The sequence below is a fragment of the Lissotriton vulgaris genome, chromosome 8 (assembly GCF_964263255.1).
Source record: "Lissotriton vulgaris chromosome 8, aLisVul1.2, whole genome shotgun sequence".
Classification (NCBI taxonomy): Eukaryota; Metazoa; Chordata; class Amphibia; order Caudata; family Salamandridae; genus Lissotriton; species Lissotriton vulgaris.
This window is the reverse complement of record NC_141696.1, coordinates 623,435,198-623,454,068: the sequence shown is the minus strand read 5'-3', so window position 1 is coordinate 623,454,068 and position 18,871 is coordinate 623,435,198. Positions and strand designations below refer to the sequence as shown.

The following is an 18,871-nucleotide window of genomic DNA, read 5'->3' as shown; positions in this document are numbered from 1 at the left end:
ATACCCACTCCAGTGAGTGCAACAGTAGGGAAAGGATTGGATAGTGTAGGGGTAAAAATTACTATTCCCACTCCAATGAGTGCAACAGTAGGGAAAGCGTTGGATAGCATAGTGGTAAAAATTACTATTCCCACTCCAGAGAGTGCAATAGTAGGGAAATTAAATACTTCATATATTATTTCAATAAATATAAATTAATATCTATAAAAAATTGATTACAAGTAATTACCAATTTAATATAATATACTAATTAATCAATTAAAATTACAAATTAAAATTAATTATTGCAATGAATTACCTAATAATAAAAATTAATTACAAATTAACAATTAATATTTTAACATTTAAAAATTAATTAACAATTAATTCAAATTAAATACAATTAAATAAATTTATTTATTTAATTAATTTTAAATAAATTACTTCCTACCCTATTCCCCTATAAACTCACAACCCACTACAGAAAATAAATTATTACAATCAACATAATTAGCAATTAATCAATTAAATAAAATTAATTGGCAATTCAAATTTAATTAATTACCCATAAAAAATTAATTAACAATTAATTCTAAAACTATACCAATAAATATTTTAACATGTTTCATTAATTATAAATAAATTACTTCCCACCCAATTCCCCTATAAACCCACAACCCGCTACAGAGAATAAATTAATAAAATTGACATATTTAGCAATTAATCAATTAAATAAAATTAATAGCCAATTAAAATTTATTTAATTACCAAATATAAATTAATTAACAATTAATTAAAAATGAATACCAATAAATACATTTACATATTTAATTAATTATAATTAAATTACTTCCCACTCTATTCCCCTATACACCCACAACCCGCTACAGAAAATAAATTAGTAAAATTAACATTATTAACAATTAATCAATTAATTAAAATAAATTGCCAAATAAAATGTAATTAATTACCAAATATAAATTAATTAACAATTAATTAAAAATAAATACCAATAAATGAATTTACATATTTAATTAATTATAATTAAATTACTTCCCACCCTATTCCCCAATAACCCGCTACAGAATTAAATTACGCAAAAATTAAAAAAACACATTTCATTAATTAAAATAAATTATAACATAAATACACACTTTTCACACATATAATAACATAAAAAACACTGTAAAATATTCGATATTATTAAAAATTCGATAATTTTAATAACCTATATTATATACTTCGATATTTTTACTGTCTATATTTTTATTATTGGATATTACATTACTTACCTTAAAAACGATATTGTTGATGTCTATATTCTGTCCAGTCGATATTTTGTCCATTCTATATTTAAAACTCGATATTATGTCCATTCGATATTTTGTAGTCGATATTTTGACTGTTTACCCTTGCTGTTGCATGATAGTTGGGACCCTACCACTGTGTGACTCTGCTCTGTTTGCCGCACTCGCTAATTCATTGAGTGTTGGTGGTTGCTGTCTTCTACTAAATTGCCCAAGTCAACCATCAGTTCAGACATTCTGTCATCTACTTTGGCCACCTTAAATGACAGTCGCTTGAGTGTTGCTGTAGTACCAGTGGGGTTTCTTCCGTACTGCTCATGTGACATGCCCCCTGCTTCTCTACTTGTTCCTTGGTATAAATTCTGCTCTGTCCTCCACCTGTTGATATCTCTCTCTGTGTCTACCTCAGAGGGATATTGTTCGCAGTCCCTGTTTTCTTCACTAAATAGTAGCTGTTGGTCCTCCTCTCTGTTAGGACCAGTGTTGGGGGGCTGCCACTCATCATGATGTGTTTGTGTATTGTAATGTTGCTGGCTAGGGGACAGGAATGGGCCATAGTGTCTAGTTCTTGTGTCGGAGGGATCGTGATCCCTAGTGAATGGTGGGGGGGCTGGGCGGTTCGGTGTGGGCAGTGGCATGTGGGAGCTGTGCTGTGAACCGCTCGAGGCCCCATCGCTCTCTTGGTCCTCTTCCAGCTGGGGGGCTGCAGTCTTGGATGCAGGAGTCATCTTTATTGTAAATAGCGCGTCAATTTGACCTGGCATTCCTGAAGTGCCACCCTGCATCACCGGGCGTTGGGAGCTTAGGGAGAGCTGGCTCTGTCTAATCTCTGGTCTACTGTTTTGTAAGTCATCTGAGATGCCTGAGGTAGAGATATCCTCATGGCCTATGGCTGACCGGTTATTTGATGAGGGTTCTAGGTCAGTTCTGATAACCCGTTCTGGATACATGCCATGTTCGAAGTAGGCTGGTGGGGGTGCTGTGGGTGTTGGGGCAGATGTGTCATTCTCCTTAAAGACGCTCCACATGGCCAGGGTGTCTTTATGCTTTTTGAGTTTGCTACCAGAGTATTTACCTTCCAGGAATGTTCTAGCATGGTCTAATATCGTTCTATCGAATGTACTTTCTCTGCGCCATGAGTGCAGCGTATTTTGTGTGAGTTCGTGTAGCTCGCTACAATGTTTCATGATACGCTTTTCCTGCGCTGTAAAGTTTTTTATCACGTGCTGCAGGGGCTTTGTCATTATTCCTCAGCGTTGTATGTGGAAAGGTATAAAGGTGTAACTTCACGGGGTGCTAAAGTCAGTGTCACCTGCAGCAAGTTTGTTATGTCTATTCCCAGGACTGATATTAGTGCCAAGATGACTGTACCCGTCAGCGGTGAGACCTGAACAGAGGATGCTGTTAGGTCCTCACCGCGATCTATAGTCTAGGGTCTGGTGTGGGCTGCTTGCTCATACCCTAGAGTTGTCTTGAGGGATTGGCAATTTGTGGCTGCGTATCTCGACAATCTTGTTCACTTCTTACCAGGCGGTTTTGTAAATATGCCCCAATAATGGGCAATGCGATGCGAAGGGGTGTCTCTGTATGTGTTCTGAGATACTAGGTGCGGGCTGTTGTTTCAGCTGTTCATGCAGCTCTTGGGTGTGATGCTCACAACCTAGGGGCAAGTTGGGGTCGAATAGTGCTTGTAGAAGTAATGCGTGATGTTCGCAGCTTTGTGGGGTGTGAGTATCTTGTGAACCTCCCTGCCTCTCCTGGCAGTTGGTACTTGGGGGAGATGAAGTCACTGAGTGCTGATGGGTGAGATCGGCGTTCTCGCAGCTTACTAGACTTCCTATCTGTTGAATTAATTCTATGGAGAACTTTTCAGTAACATGTGATGTTGATGGAGTCACCAGTGGTAGTTGCAAAGGTATGTCTTGAGGGTCTCCCAAGGAGGGGGAGTCCCGTGGTTCCTCAAGTGTGAATTGTGTGTTATCAGTAGGGGGTCTATACGTTTGCCCTGGGAAGCAAAGTCGCATCAGATGCAGTGTAGATGCTCTTACCTCAGTACCTTGTGTAAGTGGAAGTCCCAACAGGGTCCAAGCTTTAGATATCGAAGCCGCTTGGCGTCTGTTGAATTTAGTTAAAGTTTGTGTGCTAGTGTTCTGTACCGCTATTATCTTGTTATCCAGTATGTGCAGAACCACCTCAACTGGCTGCTGCCTGCTATAGCTCATCTGTATCTTCTTAGTGAAATATATATATATATATTTATTTATCTGGCCGTCTTCCCGTGTCAGTTGTTCAGGAGGTAGGGTAGTCTATTACAAGCTCATCACTTAATGCCTTTTTAATAACCAGATAAAATGCCTCTCTAATCTCTTCCCTATCTGGGCCATTGTAAATACCTCCTGGAGAGAGGTCGGGGAATTGTAGGGCACCAGGGTGGTCACCTAAACAAGCCATAAGGACCTTGCTTCGCAAGGCGTTGCGGGGCCACGAAGTTGTTACTACAGTGGGTATCTCTAATCCTGGTGTTATCATAGAAACCTGCACGTGTATGGTGTGTGCCGCCTTGTATGTTCTGTAACCATGTATTCTATTCCTTTGTGTGAAAATGCAGTTAAAAGAGAAACATTTTCTGCTAACCTGAGTGACACTCAGTTATCTTAAATGGCACAGTGTGATTCCCTATCTTCCCCTCAGCGAAGTCTGCAGTGCTCATGGGGGGGGCAATCCTGAATGACAAATAGGCACACAGGAAAGCAGCAGCATTAAAACCTGGTAAAACCTGATATATCCGTAACAATTGTGGTGCTCAATACGCTGTAGCTTACAGAATCCCTTCAGTTAATCAGTGGCAGATCAATACACATGGGGATACATAAAATGCATTTACAATCTCCCTAGTTATTGAATCTCACTAACAAACCAGTCTTCGGCATTTGGCAGTGGCCTTCAATAATGTTCACAAAATATTCTCCAGCAGCAGCACCCTACCTATTTTTATTTAGTTAGTTTAGTTTGTATAGCGCAAACAGCTACCCAACAAAGAGTTTCCCGGCGCTGTGATTCAGTAATAGCTGACCGGACAACTGACTTTAATGTTGAATAGCCATGTTTTCAAGGCCTTTCTGAATTTCATGTAGTTTACCTCAGAGCGCAGAGCTTGTGGCATGGCGTTCCACAGAGAGGGTCCAAGGTAGGCGAAGGATTTGCCGCCCATGCGTGAAAGTTTTATTTTAGGGACAACAAACTTGTTGGCTGTTGCAGATCTTAAAGTCCTAGATGGATGGTAACAGCGTACCAGATTTTGTAAATACTTGGGGGCTTTTTTTGTAAAGATCTTATGCATGAAGCATAGGGACTTAAATTTAATCCTGTTCTCTATTTTAAGCCAGTGCAGCTCACGTATAAATTTGGTGGTAGATGAAAAAATAGGAATTTTTCCTAACAGTCTCGCAGCTGCGTTCTGCACAGTTTGCAATCTGCGGACTGTAGCTTTATTTGCCCCCACATATAACACATTTGCGTAATCCAACCTTGATGTTATTAAGGCATTGATGACCGTTTTTTTGTGTGTTCTGGTAGCATCCAACAAATTTTCTTTAGCCACTTTAAGATGGCAAAGCAGGTGGCCGATGTTTTAACTGCTTGCTGGTGCATACTCAACGAGTCATCGACAATAAAGCCTAGATTACGGGCCTGTGCAGTTGGAGTTGGGGGAGTCCCCATTACAGATGGCCAGTGTTGGGGTCCCCAGAGTTCTTTATTTTTCCCCAATACTATTAACTCGTTTTTTCACCGTTCAATTTTAGGAAGTTTTTTTGCATCCACCCTGCAATTTTTACCAGTCCTAGATTTAAAGTGGAGGGGTTGTTACTTCCTGATGATGAAAGGGAAAAAAGAAGCTGAGAATCATCAGCGTAGGAGAACATCATCAAACCGGTCTCTTCAACAATTTTTGCAAGCGGACTCATATACAAATTAAAAAGTAACGGACTTAGAATCGAGCCCTGTGGAACTCCATGTTTGAAAGTAAGGGTTTCGGAACAAGCAGATTGGGAAAAAACTTGAAACATTCTATTCTCAAGTAGAGATTTAATCCAGTTTAAGGCAGCGCCACAGATGCCTAATGAGTGGAGAGTCCTTATTAGTACCGCATGTGACACAGTGTCAAATGCGGCACTGAGGTCAAGAAGCACAAGTGCCACCGTTTCTCCCTTATCTATCATAGCACGGATATTCTCTGTCACACCTAACAGGGTGGTCTCAGTTGAGAAACCCGTCCGAAAGCCTGACTGATGGGAAGGCAGCAGGTCGTGTGAGGTTATAAAATCTGTGAGACAACGATGGACATGTTTCTCCAGAATTTTCGCAAAAATAGGGAGAAGGGAAATTGGTCGGAAGTTAGGAGGCACATTAGGATCTGCATCAGCTTTTTTTAGCAATGCATGTATCATTGCGTGTTTCCAGTCGTCTGGCACATGCTCTTCCTGTAAGGATATGTTTAAGAGATCAGTGATAGTGGACATGGCTTTCCTACTTAGTAATTTTAAAATAGAGCATGGTGAAGGGTCTCTTGGTGAACCTGATTTAATCGTATTTATTAGATCGATGACATTGTCGACATTCAGCCATGGCCAATTGTCTAATAGGGAAGGTGTGAGTATCACAAACATTGTCATCTAGGATATCATCTTGATTACTTGGTCTATTAGGAAAGGAATTTCGAGTATCTATGAGAACTTCGTGTTGCTCATTCTGTTCTTGATCAATGCTCTGGTATATTTTATCTACTTTATTTACAAAAAAAGTGGCTAGTTGATCACATTGTATTTTATTAAGGTCAGGTGGAGTTTGTGAGTTATTAGAGCCGGCCAGCTCTTTAACTATTTTAAAGAAAGTCTTAGATTGATTTAGGGCTGCGGTGATTTTAATGCATACAAAATCGGCTTTAGCTTTACTACACATCTTTTGATAGTGTGTTAATTGTATTTTATATTCCTTTTTAGCTTTTATGGTATAGAACTTTCTCCACTGACGCTCAGCATTTTTACATTTAGTCTTTTCTAGCTTTAAAGAGTCGTTGAACCAGGGGGCAGGCAGACGCTGATTTTTACCCTTTAACTTTGTTTTGGGCAGACACGAATCGATGGCTGTTAAAAGCCATGTCTGAACAGATGCCGAAAGATTTTGCACTTTTGATTTAGTGCATGGTGTCGTGTCTTCTAGAAAGGTATTCAGACTGTTAATATCTCGTCTTTTCCATTTCCTAACAGTAGAGGTTGAGACCGACGATGTATCTTTATTTAGTAATTGTGCTCGAAATGCAAATTTAATAGGAAAATGATCTGACCAGGGAATAGGCAAGGCAGGAAAGGTGTCCAAATTATCAATGTTGGAAAAAATTGGGTCTAATAAATGACCCGCAATACGGTGGGGCCAGAGTTCTTCAAGCTTAGATTAAGAGACGTAAGATCGGCAATGAGTTCGGTGGCATTCATACAGTGGTCATTGTCCAAATGTAAGTTCAAATCGCCTATAATAGTGAAATTGGCAGCATTCATGGCAAGAGGGCCAAGAAGTTCTGATATATTTGTTAACCAGTTTGATGCTGCACCAGGCGGACGATAGATGAGTGCTCCAGAAAAAGTAACATTTGGGGAAAGTATCATTTTAAAAATGGCGCCTTCGCACCCAGGGCAGGGAAATTTTTTAAACTCACAAGTAAAGATTTTTTTAAAAATCACGGCAATGCCTCCTCCTACTTTGTTTATCCTATCAAGGCGTATAATCGCATATGAATCAGGGAGGGCCATGGCAACATCGGGTCCAGAGCTAGCATGAAGCCATGTTTCGGTTATAAACAAAGCGTCAGTAGCCTCATCAATTAATAAATTGAAAATTTCTGTTTTATGTTTGGGTAGGGAGCGGCAATTTAAGCTAAGAAAAGTAAATAGCTTAGAATCAGAATTAGAGCATATGGTATTGATTCTATCCTCTGTTTGTTTTGTCCCGACCGAGTTTGTTGCAAGAAAGCAATTATGACAGACATTATTCTTTCTGTCCAACTCGAAGAGACAGCAACACGGCTGTCTAGGGGGTTTTAGAGCTAATAATTGCTCAGAACTGTATTTTATAGAGGGAGTAATAATAGTAGCATTGTTTATAGAGCCGCTAGAGTATACCTGCGAAGGATACAAAGAAGGCAGAAGGGTATGGGCCATGGCCGTCGGACTCGTCCGAGGCACAGACGGGCGCAGACGGGCTGACTCAGGCGTGACTCTGGCGCTGATGCAGGCGCGTCCACAATTCGCGTCCGCTATCGCGGAGAAATGCCGTTTCCTTAAGTAGGGATGGCTAGAGGGCTGTTGAAGCTCACGCCTCCCACCTAAGATGTCCGCCGTTAATGATTCAATTGCCAAATAAATCGGTATTCAGCCCGTAACTCGGCTGTTACCGTCTATGTGCAGGGTCTCGATCTAATAGTGGCAGGATTCTACCAGGTGCAGTAAGCAAATGATAAGTTTTCAAAGTCGCCGTTTAAAAGCTCGCATTCAGCAAATAAACATAAACATGAAGTGCAATTCCAAAAGACCTAGCGGGCCCTTACCCTAAAATAATAGGATTGGTATGGGGCCAGTCAACATAAGATTAACAAAAAAATATTTTTACAATCAATATACATGTGCTTATAATCAAACAAAGAATTAACAAAAAAGAAAGGGTCAATGTGTACCTAGATATTATGGTCTCACTAAAGTCAGCCTCTGTATCAGCCAGTGACTTCCAATACAATGGCCATGAAAAAAACAATAATCAAAAAAATTACGCTTTTGAACCTGATAAAAACCTCTATATTTACCACTAGACACTGAGCAATAACATACAGTCTTTAAAAGAGTACCCAATAATTAGCAAGCATTGGTACCTGTGTTTCAAAAAGGGAGAGCAATGTAAACGGCGCGCACAAAAAAAGGAGAAAAACTTTTAACTGGCGAAAATGCAAGATTCGCTGTTATATGAAAAACACTTAATCCTCCCGGGGGACCACTTAAATTGACTACTCAGGCGCCATCCAAAATACCGTTAGCTACTCGGATCTCAGATTTTGCCTCTTCTCCATTGACTATTGAAATAGAGGGTTCCCTTCCCTGTCCCTGTATATCAGTCAGAGGCTCCCTCACTTGATAAATATTGAAAAGACGCCAGGCGCAATCTTTTCCTTCTCTGCCTCTCTATATATGTAACAGGGGATCCCTTTAAAAAGCCAAATAACCACTGAAAAAATGCCAGCCACAATCCTTCCTTGTAACTACACAAGGCACAGTAATAACATGTGTCTATTCCGAGAAAGATAAACACGTAAATCACAGTAATATCCTAACTTTCGGGCTCAGACTCCACTTCGCACACAACTTTTCCCTCCGTTTGAGACAAAAATGTATAGCGAGGCCAACAGACAGAAAGAACAGATAACCTGGCAGGGGTACAGCTGTGTTACAAAAATACACACCTCTCCACCGCACCCAAGAGAGAAGACAATCGCAGCAGGCAGTTCAGCGATGGTCCAGATATGGGAGTTGATAGCATAGACCCTACTTTTAAACAATTTCCTCAAATGCTTGGAGGGTATCCGGCGGGAGGGATGCGGGAGACACACAGGACTTTAGTTCGTGGGTACATGAATTAAGGATACTGTCATATAATATGTCAGGGTTCACGGTTGACCATTTGAGTCGACGCCTACCGTCTGTAGTTTTTAAGACACCCTGGGTTTTCAATTTTTCTCGTTCATTCAATAGATTTCCACCGAGGTAAACACAGATGGGATTATGATCGCTATAGATACTATCCTGAATCCTAAAGCCCAACATAATTGATTGAAGACAATAAGAAAACAGGATATAATCTATAAAGAAACCCCCAGTATGACCTTTAAATGTGTGGACAGGCTGGATACTACAGATGTCCACCACAGACATAGCTGGTACCAAATCAAATTCGTTAAGAAAGTCATTCAGCTTTTCTCCCCGACCAGTGTGTTCAAAATGAAGGCCCCCCATCTTATCACATCCTAGTTCTCCCATACCAGTTTTCATAGGATTACCACATGGATGCACATTGAAATCCCCTAATAACATGATTTGGTGAGAGTTACTTCCACAGTGCTGTCTGACAAAATCCCCCAATTCTGCGATCTTGCAGTCTCCTTTAGAATTTACTGCATTATAAAAATTTATCATGGACAGCAGTGTGTTTCCTCTTTTTAGGATCACTGCTTGGATATCTGTGTTGTTAGAAATTATTGGTTTCACTACACAATTTAATGCTAACGCAATGTATATAGCCATACCTCCTTTAGCTCTACCGCTACATGACGGCGTTGCTGGCAGAAAGAAGGCGTTATATCCTTCTAAAAAGATGTTACAGTCCACCACCCAAGTCTCTTGCAGGCAAATCACCGAGTAGGACCTTATGAACTCGACCCACTTTGGATCTTGGCCTTCCCCGCCAGACCAGCAATGTTCCCTGAGATGACATTATGGGCCTCTTGGCTGTATAAAACCTCACTAGGGACCGCTTTCAGTACCTCCAAGCCAGCAGGTGTATGCCCACCAACCAAAGTCTGTCTAGAGGGCCCCCCCTATAGGTTGACAATGGGGCGATATCAGCGGTTCATTGGGAGCTGTGTAGGCCTTAAGTCAATCGCAGTCCTCCAAAGAGGAGAGGGCGTTAAATCTATTTGGCGCTACCGGTAAAGGTGTTAGGTTATAGTTTCCCCAAATACTTTTTGTCACCAAGCCAGGAGTCAGGTGATTAAATCTGCTTGGTCTATTATCAGAATTTAATCTATGCTGCTGCCAGGTAGTATGTGCAATAAGATTATTTCTATTTGATGATGTATAAAAATAGCTGAGGTCTCTCACCTGGATGGGGCTATATGGATTTGCCGGCATGCCCCAACAGGCATATTCAGCTGCCCTTATTTCCTTAAAGTTGATGACAATAAAATCCCCTGTAGAATTTTTCTTTGTAGGTCCAACCCAACCCACCCGTTTTACAAACAAAATCTTAGATTGTGTATCTGTGGGCAATGGTCTATTGGCATTTAGCCAATACGTTATTTTATTCCTCAGTTGCTCATAAGTTTCTGACTGCCCTCGCTTGAGTGCTGGAACGCCGGTATGAACAGCAACATATGGCGCACAATCTGGGGGGAGGTCTAGATGTTGGTATGCCCTTTCTACCCCATTCCCGTTCTGGTTTCCCCTGAGAGCGGAGTCCACTAACTGGGACTGAGGCTGACCCTTGGGGTCACTGGCCTCGGAACTTAAGCCACCCTGGGGCGTTGTGGTTTCTAAAGGGGGTGGAGGAATTCTTTCTAACCTCTCGAGAGTTTGGTCAATTGCAACGCGGCCCACACCGGAATTTAAACAGGTGTTTGGAAGCCCAGGCACAATGGTCACAAAACCTCCACCGCCAATCCCCGCCCATGAGACAGCCTTGTCATGCCCATCGATTGTTAGATCGCTCCTTGTCTCGCTTACAAGAGAAGACAAGGAGGACTCAATTTCATCTAGCTTGCTTTCAATAGAGGTAAGTCTTAATAGAATTGGTTCCAACGATGATTTTATCAAAATACCCAAGTTTGTCAAAAAGTCATTCATCGTTGGAGGCGCACCAGACTTATTGCCATCGCAAATTTCAATAGTTTGCCCTTGGGTGGATGATGAGTTGTCCACAATGGTAGCCGTGACAACAAATGAGTTTTCACCCGGTTTACTTATTTTAGGAATTTTTGGGTTCCTCCTCTTTTGCTGTGCTCCCCCTCTTTTCCTTTTCGGGATTGCTCCTTTGTCATGGTTCACCAATGTAGTGGGCTGATTATGGACCAGAGCTTCACATACTACCGTATTTTTAGGAGATTATATTAACAATGCAACACAGAATTTCTTTTAGAGACTACCTATATTAAGGTGCTTACATTATATATCAAGGGAATAGTACTAATTTCTCCTTTGTATTACATGAAAAGGCATGTGTTCCCTGAAGAGGATTTAGTGCAGAACAACACTGGAAATCTAAATTATTAAAACCTCGAACAATGATGATGTAATAGTTCTGTACTGTATACCGCTTAGGAAATGTATTAATACATCATAAGGTACAAGAAAAAAAGAAGGAAAAATAGTTATGTACACATGTATCATTTGATAGAGACCGTATGGTGACTATAAACTATGTTATTGACTTAAATTAGTCCATATTGTTAATACATTTGAATTTATGATACTTTTCAGGGCTCAATCAGCCACACGAAGCACAGAAATGAAGGTTTTATTTAAACATATTTTTTCTTTATTCAAAATAATGACACATGGCAACAGCTTGTTTTTAAAATGTGTTTGTATTTTACTTACTTTTTTCATTTACTCAAAAAGGCATTCATTGCTGAACTTATTTATTTTACAAAGTCTAGAGTGTAATGTCCAGGGCTGTAGAAAGTGAACACTATTTGCCGGAACCTGTTTGCCTTCTGTTCTTGCAGTGATGGCTAGTGATCTTTGAAAGCGGTGAGCCATAATACATGCACTGAAATTTAGAGAGGGGGTAAAGCGAGTGAGCCTACCACTTATAGGGAAGCTTCAGTGGGTTACTAACCCAACAACATTTTGAAAAAAGTGGGTCATATAAAGCAAAAGTTTCATATACATTTTTTAAGTCGTCATTGGCTCTAAAGGGTACTTATTACATATTCAAGTCTTTACATAGTGTGCCAAGCCAATGAAACCTGTCACTCACCAGGAGTTACTCATTTGCCCTCACTCTTACAGTCACTCTTACTCATGTTTTCATACCCATTTGCAACTTGTAGTCACTATTACTCTCACTCATTTATTTATTTATTATTTATTTAAGGTTTTATAGAGCGCGTAGTCACCCATGAGTATCCCAGTGCTATACCTCGTAATCCGGAGGAGAAGGAGTGCAGACGAGTTGGAGAGGTTATGGGAAGAGAAGAGTTTTGAGCGATTTGCTGAAGCGGAGGAGGTTTGGTTTTGTTCTTAGTTTCAGAGGAAGCGCGTTCCATTGCTTTGCATTCTCACCTTTTCTCACTCTCTGACTCATTCTCACTCACAGCTGCACTCACTCACTGCCACTAACTTTGAGTCATTGGAATGGCAGGGGTTGCAGCTCTGACCCCTAGATTACATCCGCGCCAAGCAGCCCAAAACAGTCTATGGTAATCTCTTAATGAAGGAGTACACATTTACCCAAGCAGATCTAGCTAAATACAGATCCTTTGCTAAGATCCTTTACTTACTAAGATCTGTAAAAGATAGTGACAAACCAACTCACATTACATCTATCCTGAGCCTCTTGATTTGCTGTGGGATTTACTGAAACCATGTCATATTAGTGAGACTTGTGAGACAGATAGGGGTCTGCAACACAGCTGCTTATTGAAGTCTCAGCTGTCTTCAACACTATGAATCATGAAACTCTCCTGAATTGCCTAAAACAGGAGGCAGACATATATGCCAATTTTTAAATGTATCTATCTCATTATTTTAGATGGGACTTTCCAGCTGCCAAGAAAAGAAGTTAGTGCAGCAGTAGTACCTGCTGATAGGCACCTCATTGCACCACCCACTTGCCAGGGCTCATCAATGTTTATATGAAACCTCTGCAAGACATACTGGAGGCTTGGCAAGAGAGGTTTCATATCTACTGTGGATGGTCCCTCTAAGCAAGGACTTTGAATTGGACTGCTTCCCTCCTGTCCAGCCTTGTGAACAAGATACATATTTGGACACAGTGGAGCTGACTTTTATCTGGAGTGCTCTAGGACAGATGTGAAAAATACTAAAGGCCCTCTTAAGATCTCTGGTGGAGTTTCCTCCACCCAACATCGTCGCGATCATGGTACTGACTAACACCCTGTCAGGGGTCCCTACTGACTAATTAGGATGCGACCGAACACTATTCGTCGCATTCCTATACTTTACAATGGGAGAAGGTACTCAGCCCAGAATGCATGCTCCCATTGTAAAATAGGAGGTTCAGTTCAACCCTGCACCTCAAGGTGCCTGCCATGGGGTGCAGGGATCTTCAGGGGGGCACCACAGGTGCCCCCTAGGCCTCCAACCAGAGGCCATGCACCCAAGGGGGCCCTGCTGGGGGTCCCAAAGTCGAGTTCAGACAGCCTTTCTGTGTCGGAAAGGCTGCCAAATCCTGACATCGTAATTTCAAGGGCGAAAACAGCCGCTCTTGGATTACTGGCCATATTCCAACTGGCGGACGGGCTCTCTGACCCCTTGGAAGCCAGTTGGAATTTTAATGAGACAGTCGGAAAGGAATCCAACTGACATAATATGATGCGGTCGGAAAGGCTCCAACCGACAGTCGGAGCTGTTTGCGACCGCATCGAGATAGGGCTCTTAGTGCCTTCGAAAGACATGAAAAGTGGGTAAAGCTCAAGTTGGACCCTCAAAGAAGTTGAAAATGGTGGATAAAATTTTGATAGCCATCTTTCTACAGATGAACTAGTAAAGGAATGCCTCACTTGCTACAATCTTGAAAGAAAAACACCATGAAGAAAAATGTTGCACGGCAGTGGCAAAAATGGTGGAACGATTATCTGCTTGATTTGAAGAGTTGTTGCACTGATGAATTACGAAAGGTTCTCAAAACGTTTTTCTTCCATGTTCTTGGCACCCTCCTGGTTATGGTGTGTGGTTTAAGTTCCCATTATACTTGTTTATATCAACATCCCCCCATAAATCGTGTGGTTTGTCACACAAACCAGTTTGCTTCAGCAGCATGCCAGTAGCCTACCTACACATTAACCAGTGATTAGATCACTCAAGCCAATGTTCCTGTGTAGCAACTGTTATATGGCCTTTAGGGTCATTGTCGACATTGCTAATTTAGCATGACCTCTGCTGCCATGATGCTGCTTTTGCGCACATTACTACATGACTTTATTTTGCAAGACTCTGTTTATGCCTTTCACATGAGAACTGTCTTCTTTTCGCGTTCTCTGCTAGATCCTGGAGTTTAGTCTGAACATGATGTGCAAAGGTTGATAAACAATTCCCCTTGTTATTCTGTTCTGGTCAGTCCCTAGCACCTAAAAAAACACAGCAGCACTGCTGGAAACTCGTGCTTTGATATTATGGGGATTCATGTTTTTCTAACACACACTTGGCGAGGGATCTTTCCAGGGAGACAAGCTATGCTGTTCCTATGATGTAAAACTTCTATCTAGGCACTAAAGGATGGGGTAGGCTAACAAAGCCCAGTGATCTTCCTTTATATAATAAACTTCACCTTACCAAGTGAATGGTGGTTAGGCCTTATAGTCCTTTTTCCACCGTCTGTATATGATGACATACCCCTTTATATTCCATGGAATCATAACAATGCTAATTGTTCTGAGCTTATGCTTTTCACTGCTGGTAGTGGCTCGTATACTGCATTATAGTGCACAACAATTAAAACAAATATTTTGAACTATAACTGTGACTGTCAATTCTTATTGTGGACAAGTATGAGTGAAGGAGCTAAAGAGTACCTGAGCGAGTCTGGGGTGTTGTGTTCTGAGTTGTCTAATCATTTGTACCTTTGTGAATATGTTGGATAACGAATGAGACACTATAGCTGGTCGGTTTTCGGATTTTGGGTACTAAGGTGGTATGAAGGTACAACCCCTACACACCGAGGTCCAGCGCATAGTTCTGTGTATGTGTAGAATCCCCGCAACACAACCCGTAGAGTCCATGCAAACCATTTCAAGTTGTGTAGACCAATGCAGTGCGCAGAACGGCATATCCAATATTTTTCACACATAAACCAGTCTATTTGCTATGCGAACCACTGTCAAGGAGATAAACCAATATCTTTTGCATGAGAGGTAATTGAATTTTGGCCTGTTTGACACTTCATAGTTATGATGAATGTGTGCATTGCCTCAAAGGCATAGACAGCTTCTGGTACTGCAATGCAGTGCACGGTGCCCAATTCATGGAAAACAAACAATAGCCTGGCATGCAGGTCCAGAACTGCCTGTACATCTGTGTTTGTTTCAACGAATGCAAAGTGAGTAAAAAATCATGGCACACACTCTGAATTCATCTGGCCTTTAGTACATCCATGGTACTGTCCAATGAGTCGCAGGAATAGAGATCCTTGTCACGCAGTCAGGGGGAGCTCTAAGTATGGTGCAATATCTTCAGACAAGGGAACCCTGGACACGGTTTTCGCTGACATTGCGGTCTGACAGCTGACTGCCGAACTTTAAATGATGCTGTAAGACTAGGTCAAGAATCCTGCTAAAAGCACAATTGGACTGCCTTGCAAGGAAAACACTATGCCTGATGTGATAGGAGTTGCTGGACTGCACCCTACAGAGAACAGCTTGCCTGATAGGAGTTCAGGAGCCCAACTGTCCAACCTTTGGACGTCTTTGGAAGTCGTTGTGAGGTCTGCATTGTCCCAGATCATGAGAGACACCCAGCTGCTGTGAAGAAGTAAGAAACAACAGTAACCAACAGGATTGTTGTTTCTTCCACCTACACAGCAGGCAGGGAAAAAGTGCTGCTTGCAATATCTTCCTCCTAGACCGCAGTCAGAGGAAGATATGTTGCTTGCACTGTTTTTGGGAGCACTCCTTTGTGTCTGACACTGCCACTCCTTTGTGTCTGACACTGTCACTCCTTTGTGTCTGACACTGCCAGTGCAGCATGGAAATGTGTGCTCCTAGTTGCCTCTATGTGATCTCAAGGCCATTCTTTGCTTCATCTACCTGCCTGTAGAAATCAGAGAGGGATGTCGATGAGACTGTGCCGATTCCTCAGCCACAAATCACATCACAATTCCTTGTGTGGTTGCAGAAATATCAAAGTTTGGAACCCTGGTCTGTAATCTTCAACTGTGCTCCACCGCTGGAGCCCAGGTCCCTAAATCTGTGAGTACCTTTAGTTTGAGAAAAACTCCAAATGCAGAAGCGATTTCTGAGCTAATATTTTGTTTCGAATCACCCAAAGGGCTGGATTTCCAGTGTATGGGCATTTGAATGAATATCATTGACTTCCTTAATCTGTGCTTGTTTCTAGGCACCAGATGTTAGACGTCAGCCCTCTCACACCCCTCTATCTCCCATGAGCATCATCAAGTCATTGGCCATTTTTGGAGGTGTGCATCAGTATAGACTTTTGTGGTTTTTGTACACTGGCATAAAAACCCTGCAAAACCTTTCCTCTATTTGAGGTAGTGTGTGATTCCCCAACCAAGTGAAATTCACTGATACATTTCCGTGTACACAGTAGCAACGTGAATAGGTGACCACTGAATTGTATCAAGTGAAAAATGGAGCTTGTGGTTTTGGGTGCCAGGTCTGAAAATCTAACATTCAGAGTGTCGGGCTACAATAAGATTTGCCCTCAACACATCCCTGGCTCGCAAGGGACTTAAGAATTCGATATTTCGCAGATCTTCATTTTATTTGTAGTATTTAGTTTTATGTGTAATAAAGTATTTTTCCTCAATGACTGAAGTCTTACTGTGTGATAGTATTGTGTTTGACTTTTTTCTGAGTATCTAGCCCACACCACCTCATTGAGTAAATCTAGGACTGCACTGTTGCATTACAATTGAGAGTCAAATGTTAAAGGGAAGCTCTTGGTGATTCAATTTGTGGTCCAATAGTACAGTGACCCCCAAAGTGTCAGTGAAAATAACTATTTCAGGTATCAAACTGGAGTCCAGTAACTTTTGACTGCTCAAGGTCACCGGAAAATGTTTCGCACCGGTCCTATTGAGAATAGGAATGTTCAAGTGGCTTTCTCTGATGACGACTTGATTCTGAAATGTATTAGAAATGGAATTTCTAATGGTATTGATCTAAAATAATAAGGCATCTTAGGGAGTATGTTGATTTTAAGCACATTGCACCTTCCTACCAGTGAAAGATGAAGATATTCAATCCTACCCAGCAGTTCTTTTTAATCCCAGCTAGCATGGAACTGCAGTTAGCCTATACCACTTAATTCCGGCATGTTCTAGTTTTAATACCAAGGTAAGTAACTTCATCTGTGACCCTACGGTCACCAGTACAAGCTGATTTGTGCGAATAATCTGAGTCTTAGTTGTACTTAATTTAAATCAGGATATTTGCCCAAATAAAAAAGCCAGTTGCTTTATCTAAGTTTTTAGAGATCCAAGATTTCCTACAGAGAAAATGAAAACAGGTGGTAGTTCGAAAAAAACTCTCTTGTTGAGGCAATCAGGTGGAGAGATAGAATCTGTAGCTCACATAATTTTCTGGTGGATACCCAACAGGATGATTTGGAGGCTCAAGATCTTAAATTGAATAATCTCCTGGGTCAAGATGGGGATATTCTGGAGGAATCTATTTAGATGGCAAAGAAAATTTTGATCTCTTCTAATTTACAAGCAGAGCACTTTAAAACTGTTTTTAATCTTAATTATACTAAAGTGCCTAAATTGGGGGGTGGGGGGGGGGGAGTGAATACTTGTAAATGTTTTTGCTGCGGGGCTGAAGAGACAGACATTCTCCTAATGCTTTTTACCTGTGTTCAATTAAGGCAACTGCTGGGGAACATTTAGTTTTTTTTAACGGAGGTGGCTGGTATATAAATGAATATCACACCTATAAAGATGTTACTGGCCTGGGGGAAGGTACGATCACTAGACGGGCCAGACAGCAATTTAGGTATCTGACAAACGGCTATAGCGGTTACTCAACTCTGCATATGTTCTTCCTGGCTACAGAAGGAATCCCCAACTTTCAAGATGTGGAGAGCTAGCTTTTATGCCATTTTTAATCTTGAGTATAGTCTATATTCTTTTAAAGGGCCCCGTTTATGGAAACTGGGCCTGGGGTCCGATGACAGACCACTTGAAAGATTAATGAAATGTGTATGCAGCTGCTTTTTACTGTTTATCTATTTCCTTACTATACAGACTATCTTCTTTGTTGTCTTTATGAATATGATGAAACTGTGATTTTTTGGTGTATTTCTTTGTTGTGGATATCTATATGCCCATATGAATTGTAACTGGTTTAACTATGATATAGATTGGCAATTAAAAAAATTTAAAAAGAAATGGAATTAGTTATTTAAAAAAAAGTTTTATATAGCACAATCTTGACTTGAAGGTATTGGAGCGCTTTACAAGAGCACCATTTACATTACACAAGGACACATACATTTGTGTAGACATGGGGAGACTGAGGGCCTGATTCAGAAAAGGCATCCACACTGGTGGTGGAGGCCCTGCAGTCGTGAGGCTGTCTCCTCACACTGGACGCAATGTCTGCAATGAGTACTCTCACTGCGGAGATTCCGCCTTGAGTGTGCAGGCTCCTCCAAGGCTGCAGGGCTCCAGCCACAAGTGCAGAGGCCCTTTGTGACTCAGGCCCGGAATCACAGGACGTTGAGCCGGCACTGAAACTCTAACCTGGTTCCCCAGTTCCAAAGTCAGAAGTTCAGTTCTGGCCATTATGCTGCATCCTTTCTGTGTGATTCAATAAGACGCTGACATGAAATCACCTTACCTTTTGTAGT

At 41.3% G+C, this 18,871-nt stretch overlaps 1 protein-coding gene across 3 annotated transcripts in view; it reads left to right on the top strand.

The window, feature by feature from the left end:
- ADGRG7 (adhesion G protein-coupled receptor G7) overlaps positions 1-18,871 on the top strand; it is a 1,328,771-nt gene that overhangs the window by 633,880 nt on the left and 676,020 nt on the right. The window lies entirely within an intron of this gene.